The sequence below is a fragment of the Hemicordylus capensis genome, chromosome 8, assembly GCF_027244095.1.
Source record: "Hemicordylus capensis ecotype Gifberg chromosome 8, rHemCap1.1.pri, whole genome shotgun sequence".
Lineage (NCBI taxonomy): Eukaryota > Metazoa > Chordata > Lepidosauria > Squamata > Cordylidae > Hemicordylus > Hemicordylus capensis.
In genome coordinates, this window is record NC_069664.1 from 7,325,957 (window position 1) to 7,336,392 (window position 10,436).

At 45.6% G+C, this 10,436-nt stretch overlaps 1 protein-coding gene across 4 annotated transcripts in view; it reads right to left on the reverse strand.

Moving 5' to 3' along the window:
- Positions 1 to 10,032, reverse strand: part of C8H8orf58 (chromosome 8 C8orf58 homolog) — a 49,488-nt gene extending 39,456 nt beyond the window's left edge. For all 4 annotated transcript variants that reach the window (XR_008311016.1, XM_053269470.1, XM_053269472.1 and 1 more), the window contains exon 1: positions 9,889 to 10,032. The gene's annotated coding sequence lies outside the window, so the exon portion shown is untranslated. The remainder of the gene's footprint in view (positions 1 to 9,888) is intronic.
- Positions 10,033 to 10,436: the final 404 nt, after the last annotated feature.

Here is a 10,436-nt window from a genome sequence, read left to right on the forward strand (position 1 = left end):
CATCGAGTCAGTGTCGACTCCTAGCGACCAGAGCCCTGTGGTTGCCTTTGGTAGAATACAGGAGGGCTTTCCCATTGCCTCCTCCCGCGCAGTATGAGATGATGCCTTTCAGCATCTTCCTATATTGCTGCTGCCCGATATAGGTGTTTCCTCTAGTCTGGGAAACATATCAGCGGGGATTCGTCGAAGTGGCAACCTCTGGCTTGCTAGTCAGGTCATTTCCCCACTGTGCCATTAGGTCCTTGCCAATTCATGTCTTCCGGACTCCATTCAAAGCGCTGCTTATGATATTTAAATCCCTATATGGCCTAGGAATATGTTACCTTAAGGACTGCCTGCTTCCACATGAACCAGCCCCAAACATTAAATTTGGGTTCACAGGTCCTACTCTCTGGTCTATCACCACTTAACTTTTATTCAGTTGATGGGTATTGGAGACAGGACCTTTGTGGTTGTGATGCCAGAGTTATAGAACTTACTCCCTGGGAAGACACATCAGTCTTTCCAGGGACTGTTTGCTAATTTCAAGCCAACTGTGAAAAGTTGGGTTTTATCACACCAACGGTTTTATAGCGGTGGTCCTGATAGTTGTGTTTTGCTCAGTATTTTCACCCATGTTTGTTATGTTTTTCTTATGTTTGTAGTTCTTGTATTGGCTTGTATGCTGCCTTGGGAATTGTATTTTGTTAATAAATAATGCCCTCGAGTGGTGCTGCCCCCAGGCAGCCTATTTACGCTGCAGATTACATCCCTCTGGACTGTGGAGTGTTCTCCCGGTGGCTATTTGCTCCTCGGTCTCCATCACCGTTTTTAGAAAGTGTGTTAAATCTTGGCTTTTTACCCAGGCTTTTATAGGATTGTCTCTACTGCTGCTTCTTTGTATTTTGTACAGTTCTTATGCTTGTATTTTAAATTTTTAGTCAGATTTGTTTTATATTTTAGCTTAATATTTTAATTGTGTCATTTGTATAGTCTTGTTTTTAATTTTTTTGTGAACTGCCTTGGGATTGTTTTAATGAAAAGTGGTATACAAATTTAACAATAATAATAATAATATTAAATCCCTATACTCCAACTGGTTTGTTTGATTGGCGCAGAGCAGACCCAGATCTGAGAGCAGCATTTGTGGTCTGGCCCTTACTCCCTTGTGCACGTACACAAACCTTTGGCCGTCAGCTGGCAGCTCTCATTTGTGGATCAGGTCCCAACCTAAGGCAGGCTGTTCCACCAACATTATATCCCAACATTTTTGCTCCTTAGAATTGTTTATTCCCCCCCCCCCGCCCCGCCCACAACAGAAGAATAAGAGAGCGAGAAGGAAACCAGACAGAAAGATTGCTAAGTTCCTGAACCAAGCCCTGAAGCTCTTGCTTTAGCAGCCCTCTGATCGAAAAGCAGCAGGGGATTGTGTTTCGCTGCATGTCATGAATGGCTGCACCAGCCCTCTTCTACATATCAACTCTTTTTTAAAAGGCATAAGACGTAGTGAATGAGAAAAGAGGACAGAAAAAAGGTAAGCAGGACTCAAGTTATAGTAAAAGGTGGACCTCACTTGGGTCTGAGAGTGCAAATACCTCTGAATACCAGTTGCAGGGGAGTAACCGCTGGAGAGAGGGCATGCTATGTCCTCAGCTCCTGCCTGTGGGCTTCCCAGAGGCATCTGGTGGGCCACTGTGTGAAACAGGATGCTGGACTAGATGGGCCTTCTTGGGCCTGATCCGGCAGGGCTGTTCTTATGACTGCTGACTTATAGCCTGCACCTGTGCATGTTAACTACAAAATAAGACCCACACATTCAGTGGGGCTTCCTCCCATATAACTGTGAACAGGGCTGCAACGCTGGCAATTCAAATGCCAGCCCTCAATTTTATCCTTGATCCTCCATGGTGCCAACAAACTCTGCCAGGAGGAGCCTGTACAGTCTCGGCCCATCTAGACCTGCATGCTCTATGGGATTCTGGCAACCAGAGCTGCATCTTCCAGCAATACTTCAACTGGGTTAACACCAAACTACTACTTGGGAGAAAGCAGACTCTTCAGCTGATGGGTAGAGCTGGTGCAGTATCTGCAGAAATAAGCCAGCTCATTGCAACCCTAACTTCTCCTTTTTTAATCTAGTGCCTAAAGTAAATAAAGGAGATGAGCAAGGCTGATAAAAACATGACCTAAGCTAGAAAAGCCACCCCAAACTATCTCTTATGAAGAGCCTCGTGCTACCCATAAGGTGTAGGATCCCCTCCTCAAGGACTTGGAGAAGGAGGTCATTCAGCCAACACAACAAGGAACAATAGTATAAAGGCCATTTGAATGAGGTCGAAGAGAACGTGACTGGAGGTGTGGTTCTTCCTTCCTTCCACTGATTGCCCTTTAACTAGGCTTTCTAACCAAGGCAAATAGTGTTTAACCATTTAGTTGGCCACAGTTGCATTGCCAAGGGACTATCCATAAAGCTCACTTTTAAAGGCTACAATAGCCTCCCTATTTTTGTCAAATGCTGGTATTTTAGGAGTGCAGGCCTCCCTTCAAAAAAACATGTTCTGTTTCAGAACATACCCACTTCTCAGCCCAGAACGCAGAGTTAATGTGTTTTTAGTTTGGCCAGTACTGAATTTCCATTTGGTATGAACAAGAAACCTCCCCCACCCTTCCCAGTAATTATGGCCATTGTTTCTCATTATCCACTATAACCCGTAGCATCAAGGGTGGCTGTGGGGGGTGGGGGGAAGGAAAGCCACAGCTCGCCCATCCATACATGCACTTAGCCCCATCTGTACCCTACCCCTCAATTATTTTTCTGGTGCCACCACCGAGAAACATAACTGTTGGCCAAGCACATGTTCTCTTATTAAGGATAAACTCTCATTTAATAAATCACACAGGCAAACTGCTTTTGGACACTAACACATTTTCCTGTAGGTTAGGGTGTAGGGTGTTTCCTGTAGGTTAGCCATATTCTGGCTTTCCAAAACTGGGTGCCTAATTCTTGTACATATTATGTAAATTGGCTGGAAAATACTTTCTGAGCAGAATAGTGACAGCACATTTTGCTCCATAACTCTGCTTCTACAAGGGCTAGAGCTTAGCTTTTTCTTTTTTCTATGAAATCTGAATGAATCTGGGTAAGCTAAGGAAGCTGGGTGAGATGCTTAAACTCCTGGTGAAAATCGGAATTTCAGGGGGCGTGGCAACTCTACTGTAGGTGGCCAAGGCAGCCCCATAAAGTCTTTACTCCTAATGCTGTGCCTAACGGGCTCTCTGTGGTCTCCTTTTAATCCAAGATGCCACGTGCAGAGTGAGGCCACTGAGCCATGTCATGTCACCTGCCTACACGCATCTTCTCACCCTTCTAGTACAAATGTTTTTCCATCTGAGGTAGCTAAACACACTATACAGGTATGTACCAAAGTGTCATGCATTTGGACTGGACACAAAATTTGGAGCCTTTACACAAAAGTACATTTTGGAGCCACTTTACAGGTGGCGGGGAAACCCTCCTGTCACTGCAAAAGTAGGGCCTGAGTTGCTTGTTTTCCTGAGATATTTCCCTCTTTGTAAACATTCCTTCTTACCTTTTGCCTTAGGCCAAGAGAAAAACTCTTTCAACTTACAAATAGTAAGTTAGTCCTCCTCTGTGAAGTCCTGCCCAAAATGCTCTAAATGGTTGGTCCTGCCCTCCTTTGATTATAAAAAATAATATCATCCTAAATAGTCATGAATAGCAGAGTAATCTCTAGCATTCTTTAGCAGAGAGGTAAAAACAAGGACTAGGTGAAATTGGGACAATATAACTCCTGCACTTTACACCTAATGACACTGCACTACAATAGAAGCAGTAAATTATGGATTCCAGCCTTGCAGATACACAAAATCTATTTTTTTCTGTTCGGTCCTGGATGGGAGGTCTTGTTCTTCTACAACCAAAGGGAACTATGGAATCGCATTTACAAAACAGTGGTACATACTTCAAAACAGTGGTACATATGCTGGTGACCTCTAGGCTGGATTACTGCAATGCACTCTAAGTGGAGAGCCAGCGTGGTATAGTGGTTAGAGTGCTGGACTAGGACCGGGGAGACCCGAGTTCAAATCCCCATTCAGCCATGAAATTAGCTGGGTGACTCTGGGCCAGTCACTTCTCTCTCAGCCTAACCTACTTCACAGGGTTGTTGTGAAAGAGAAAGTCAAGTATGTAGTGCACCGCTCTGGGCTCCTTGGAGGAAGAGCAGGATATAAATGTAAACATAATAATAATAATAATAATAATAATACATAGTCCGGAAACTGCAGTTGGTCCAGAATGCAGCAGCCAAGTTGGTCTCTGGGTCATCTAGAAGAGACCAGACCATATTTTTCCTGTGTTGAAAGAACTAACTGCCGATACATTTCTGGACAAAATACAAGGTGCTGGTTATTACCTATAAAGCCCTAAACAGCTTAGGCCCTGGGTATTTCAGAGAATGTCTTCTTCGCCATGAGCCCCACCGCCTGCTAAGGTCATCTGGAGAGGTTCGCCTGCAGCTGCCAGCAACTCATTTGGCAGCTACTCGGGAATGGGCCTTCTCCATGGGCCTTCTCCGTTGCTGCCCCTGAGCTTTGGAATGTGCTCCCTGCTGAAATCAGAGCCTCCCCATCTCTGGCAACTTTTTAAAAGGCACTGAAGACACACTTATTCAGCCAGGCTTTTAATAAGAGCTATGGTTTTAATCTTTAATGCTGGTTTTAAATGATTTTAATGTTTTAAATGACTTTAATTGTTTAATTGGTTTAATGTTTTAAATTGTTTTAATTGTAAACCACCCAGAGACGCACATTTTGGGCGGTAAAAAAATATGTTAAATAAATAATAAATCTACAACAAGACTTTCAAGAACAGCAGCCATTCCATCACAACTTCTAAACCAGAGCAGGGAAGAAGTCTCAGAATCTACTGACAGAACTTTGGGTTAGGTTTGCAAGGATTTCCTGCGCCCAACTGCTATTAAACAACAACAAAAAGGCTGTAATCTTACCTACACTGATTAATGGGCAATCTCTGAGCCCCAGCAGTAAAATGGGACTTTTCAGTTAAGCGTGTTAACACAGCCTGCTGTTCCTTAAAATTGCAAGTAAAAAACGAAACAAAGAACCCTGCCTAGGCTGGCCTTATGCTAATTACTCCTCTCAGTGTCCCGCCCCTGCAAAATACAAAGATGAATTGGTTGCCTTTGGCTAGTTCTTTTGTTTAGCTCTGCTGGCCAGTTTGGGGAGTTTTGCATTAGAATTTCAGAATTTCTAATCTGTAGTCGCTCAGATGTAAATCTGCATTTCTACATGCTAGCTGGTCATTCTAGCATGTGGCTCATGACTGAGGTGCAGCAAGTATTGGCTCTGACCAGAGACGCGCTGCACCTATAGGCCCAGCTGCTGGGTTCCAGTAAAAAATGAAGCAGATCTCAAACCTAAAGCCTTCCCAAACAGTGTTCCCTCTAACAGGGATCCCCAGGTGTTGTGGACTACAACTCCCATAATCCCTGAGCAAAAGTCATTGCAGCTGGAGATGCTGGGAGTTGTAGTCCACAACATCTGGGGGAATCCCTGAACACTGATCCCAACTCTGTTCTCAATGCAACATGGCCCACTCCAGTTCCTTACAGGACAGAGTAGACCTACTGAAACTAAGTCATCCTTAGAGTAACTAGTACTATTGAGAGATTGTTTGGATGTCATCAAGTGTTCCTGCTGGGGTTGTGCTTGGATCACTGTTTTAAAATGCTGTCCCCCAACCCCATCTCTACCTCCTATGTTCCTCTCTTTTCTAGACTCAAGGCTGCATTTTTCCCTGCCCATCTTCAAAACAATTTTTCACAAACAAATAATTCATAAGTAAATGAACGTTGCTTGCACTTAGGACTAATAGGACTTTTAGACTGGCTATGGGCTTGCTCTTTCCTCTTCTACTTCATGTATGTGTTCTATGATTGCCAGTCCTGTAAAGGACTAATTAATATATACATAAATAGAAATTAACATAGGAAGCTGCCTCATACCAAGTCAGACCATTGGAAGCCGCTGCCAGCCTGTGAAGACAATACTGAGCTAGATAGACCAGTGGTCTGACTCAGTATATGGCAGCTTCCTATGTTCCTTTGTCCATCTAGCTCAGAATTGCCTACACAGACTGGCAGAGGCTTCTCCAAGCTTGCAGGCAGGAGAGAGTGTCTCAGCCCAATCTTGGAAATGCCAGGGAGGGAACTTGGAACCTTCTGCATACAAGCATACCGGTGCTCTTCCCAGAATGGCTATTAGATATTCCTCTAAGAGGAATATCTTTCAGTGCTCACACATGTAGTCTCCCATTCAAATGCAAACCAGAGCAGACCCTGCTTAGCAAAGGGGACAAACCAGCTACCACAAGACCATAATACACATATACACCTGTTTTGAATATATAAATTAAAATGCAGCAAAGAGAAGGCTATAAATCTATTTAATATTTCTATTTAAGGCTACCACATCTTACTGCAGGACTTTGGTCAAGATAATCTGCCTCAATTCTTCACCTGTAAATTGGGAAGATTCATGATCAGTCTCATCAAAGCAGACACAATAAAAGGATGTCCAGATTAAAGGGGCCCTCCAAGTGTGAAGTAGCAATGGGCAGCCAGCCGCCAGAAATTTCCCAACACTTCCCAGTATTTTTCATTTATTGATTCAAGCACCTCAGGACACACCCAGACTCCTGCAGAAGGACAGGCTCATTGCTCTAAGCAAAAGCTCTCTCGCCAGCCGCCCCAGAAGGAGAGAGGGGAGGTAGACAGACTGATAAGGAAGATAAAAGGGGCCAGAGGAGGACGTGCAGGAATTCACCTGAGCTCTTCTCTTCTTGCTGCCAGCACTGGCAATCAGGAATCAGCCCTAGGCAGGAGAGGCCAGCAAAAACAGAGAGGATTTGTTGCAAAAGCAACAGAGAAAAAGGGGATGGCTGGAGAGAAAATATGGAGGTCTTTGTGCCCAGACAGGGGATGCTTGTACAACAACATCATGTCGGAATAGGGCTAAAGGATTCCACACGAGAGGTGGCATAAACGCTGTAGCCCAAGATGTGTCACCGCCAAAAGGTGAGAAATCAACCAAGACAACAAGGTCCAAGTGTACCAGAAACTGCTTTTCCCAGTGTGGCCAACAGCCTGGGCCCTGATCCCAGATAGGAGAGAGATGTCAGTGGTTATTTAGTGGCAAGGGGAATACATGGTTCTTCCCCATTTGCAGAACCCATGATCAAAATGACTTCCGATGCTCCAGACCTCATGCCTCAGTTCTAGGGTCGAGGCCTGGCTCCAGTTAAGACATGCTTCCTAACTAGAGCTGCCATGCCCTCCCGAAATTCCAGGTTTCACCCAGAGTGCTTAGCCCACCCAGATCCACCCAGATTTCAGCTTTCATTTATTTATTTATTTTAAAGCTAAGCTCTAACCCTCATAGAAGCAGAGTTATGGAGCAAAATGTGCAGTCATGATTCTGCTCAAAAATTATTTTCAAGCCAGTTCACAAAATATGCAAATTAGGCACCCGGATCTGGAAAGCCAGAATATGGCAACCCTATTCCTAACCGTATCAGTTATGCATTCTAGCTTTGGCCTCAGGGGTGCAACAAGATTGAAGCGGAGGGGGGGGCCCTGCACTCCCCATCTTCTTCAGAGAGGTTAAGTGAAAAGCGGACATTATATTTTCCTGTGAATATTTCAAATATTTAGCACCACAGATTCATTAGGTTTGTTGCTCACCACTATATCACAGGTTTTATTTCTCTTAAAGAGGAAGAAGAAAATGGGTAAACTGCTTTGAGAACTTTTGTTGAAAAGTGGTATATAAGTATTTGCAATGGTAGTGGTAGGTATGTTTTCCTACCAGATGGAGAAACAGGCATGCAAAAGTGGACACTAAGAAAAATGCCTCTAAAGATAAAGAGACAATTTGCAACTTCCTCAGTTGTAAATAGGCTGAAGCCTTTGCTCCAAACACTACATGATAAAGGGGCCCCTCTTAGTCCTGAGAAGGGCACACCCCTCCCCCCTTGCTCATTAGGAACCATAACATTCCCTATTAACGCCTCTCAGAAGGGGACAAGAGACAATACAATGTCATCTGCCTGGAGGGACAATCACGACCTCATTCAAAAAAAGAGCAACTTCTTCATCAAAGGCCCTTTGGATTACCCAGGTGCAACTGATGGACCAGTCTTCTAAACAAAGCCAAAGTGGAAGGGAGGCAGGGGGTAATAGGACCTCTATTTGCATCTGCACCAAGCACCCGATAGGAAGATTACATAACCCTCAACTGTACCCACTACCTGCTTTCGCCTCATATATACAGATTTGCTGAGAAGCAGCACATTCTCCATTAGCAAATAAAAGGTCTCTGTGCACTCCTCCCATCTTCTGTGTAAAGGGGTGTCCAGATGTCTCTGCCGTGCCCCCCACCCTATGCATATGTAGCTTGTAACTACGGAACAGCATACATTTCCCAAGATGTCCTGGTAAGTAAGTTCAGCGGAAAAGGGGAAACGTGTATATCTTCCTCTCACATATACCAGTAGCGAGAATTTTGTAAACTGCCTAGACACACATTGAGTGGGTGGTATAAATAATGAATAAAATAATAAGCACTCATTTTAAAAATCCTGGACGGAGGGTGGTGGGGAGGATTCAAACTTGCAGGATCTACTTTAGATTTTTACTAGAACTTTGAAATTCACCAACACAGCCCTATGCAAAAGAATCAAGAGACAGAACCAGATGTGTTCTCTCTCTCTCTCTCTCTCTCTCTCTCTCTCTCACACACACACACACACACACACAGCAATTCTTCCTTAAACATTTTTTTGGCGAGGGAGAGAAAATACTTTTTTGCGGGGGGGGGGAGAAAATGTCTTTTGGGATTGAAGAAATTAGATTGGGCAGGGTGGGGCTCAGCAAAAAAGCTGCCTTACCCCAAATCAGACCATCTGTCCAGTCAGCTCAGTATTGTCCATGCTGACTGGAAGCAGCTCTCCAAGGTTTCAAGCAAGAGTCTTTCCCAGCCCTTAACTCAAGATGCCGAGGATTGGACCTGGGGCCCTTCTGTATGCAAAGCAAATGCTTTACCACTGAGCTACAGCCCCATCCCTTAAGGGTATGTCTTCAAGTAAAGTGTACCGTGGAGTCGGTGTCGACTCCTGGCACCCACAGAGCCTTGTGGTTGTCTTTGGCAGAGTACGGGAGGGGTTTGCCATTGCCTTCTCCTGCACAGTCTGAGATGATGCCTTTCAGCATCTTTCCTATATTGCTGCTGCCCGATATAGATGTTTCCCATAGTCTGGAAACATACCAGTGGGAATTCTGGCTTGCTAGTCATTTCCCCTCCGCACAGTTATTTGTTATTTATTTATTTAACATATTTTTATACTACATTACAGTAGGTGGCTACAGGGTATGTCTTATAGCAGACAGTGTTCGCATGTAGTCTCCCATCCAAATGCAAACCAGGGTAGGACCTGCTTAGCAGAAAGGACAGTGCAGGACCAGCTCCCCAACAGAAAGCAGACCACCCAACCACGCACAATTCTGTTTTGAAGTTGCTCCATCAGTGTAACTGCCAAAAGGTCGAGAAATCAACAAAGATGGCAAGGTTCAAGCGCACCAGAAACGACTTCCCCCAAAGCCCTGATCCCAGTAAGGAGAGCTATGTCAGTGGCAAGGGGAAGATATGGTTCTTCCCATTGGCAGAACCATGGTCAAAATGACTTCACAGGCTCCAAACCTCATGCCTGAATTCCAGAGTAGAGGGCTGGCTCCAGTTCAGCCGTACTCTGTAGCCTTCTTATTCACACACTAGTATTTTTAAGCCCGTTAAAATAACGGGCGCTAGTACCTTTTTGTTGTTTCCTTTATTCCTTCTCCCTCTCTCTTTCGCCCTCCGTTCCATTTCTCTCTCTCACTCTCTCTTTCACTCCTTCCTTTTCTCTCCCTCTTTCTCTGTTTCCTTCCCTTCCTTTCTTCTCTCTCCCTCTCCATCTCTTTCCTTGCCCCACTCCCTCTTGCCCTCCCCCACTCCCTCTTGCCCTCCCCCACTCCCTCTCCCCTGCCCAGAAGACTCTTGCGCTCCACCCACCACCCACCCACCCAGCAACTTCACTCACTTGATGAAGGTGGGCCCGGGGCCCAGTCTTCCCCTCGCCACCGCCTCCATGGCCAAGCTGCCTTTCCGGTCCAGGCCACCCCCGCCCCCGCCTCACATTCCCGGCCGGTCTCCCCGGCCGGGCAAGGGCCCTAAGGTCTCTCAGCCGCCTGGCTCCGCCGCCACCTCAGCCGGCTTCCCCCGCCGCCTCCTCCCCCCACCCGGCTTCGGCGGCGCGGCCAGGCCTCGGCCATGGCTCCACCGCCGCCTCAGCTGCGCCGCCTCGGCCAGTGACCCCCACC